This window comes from Cicer arietinum, chromosome 4, assembly GCF_000331145.2.
Source record: "Cicer arietinum cultivar CDC Frontier isolate Library 1 chromosome 4, Cicar.CDCFrontier_v2.0, whole genome shotgun sequence".
NCBI lineage: Eukaryota > Viridiplantae > Streptophyta > Magnoliopsida > Fabales > Fabaceae > Cicer > Cicer arietinum.
This window is the reverse complement of record NC_021163.2, coordinates 11,957,515-11,958,346: the sequence shown is the minus strand read 5'-3', so window position 1 is coordinate 11,958,346 and position 832 is coordinate 11,957,515.

Here is an 832-nt window from a genome sequence, read left to right as displayed (position 1 = left end):
ATTAATGTCAATCCATTTATAATTTCTTTCAATTTATGTCAATCCATTTTTTTAGTAACATTTTATACAATAAAAATATATATTCTATTTGACAAAAAATAAACAAATTTATAAAAAATAATCATAAAATAAGAATATATGAAAAATTATTAAAAAAGTTACTTCCAATTATTAAAATACACAAATTTATTTAAAATTATAATATATGAATATATTAAAAAATATAATCAACAAAAGTTTACTATATATATGTGTTTTGAAAAAATATGTTAACACTTAATTTTTATCAATTAAATGTATATTTATAATTAAATGCTATTTTTTATTTTAATTTTTATTATTATAATTATAATTTGAATGTTAAAAAATAAATAAAAATTTAAGTATTGCATAAAATTAAATTATTTTTTAATAAAATTTATTTGTTTGGTACATATCAACATAACTATAATTCAATTGCACAAACAATTAGTTAAAACTTTTAAATACCTAAAATTGATTTAAAGTATATATAAATCTTTAATAAAATTAATTTCAAACTATTGATTAAAGATATTCAATAATTTTTTTTACAACAACTTCTAATGATCGCAATTAAAAAATCATACTAATAAAACAAATAAATTTAGACTACGCTACAATATAATTCAACATTAACATTTTTTTTTAAATAAAAATATTGAATAGTCAATCATATTTTTAAATTTTTATATCTTATTTTTTGGTATATATTTTACATTTTATTTCATCAAATAAATACAAGTACCATTATATGTTGAAAAATAAATTGTTAATCAAAGTACAATGAGTCAAACAATTATCCTATATAATA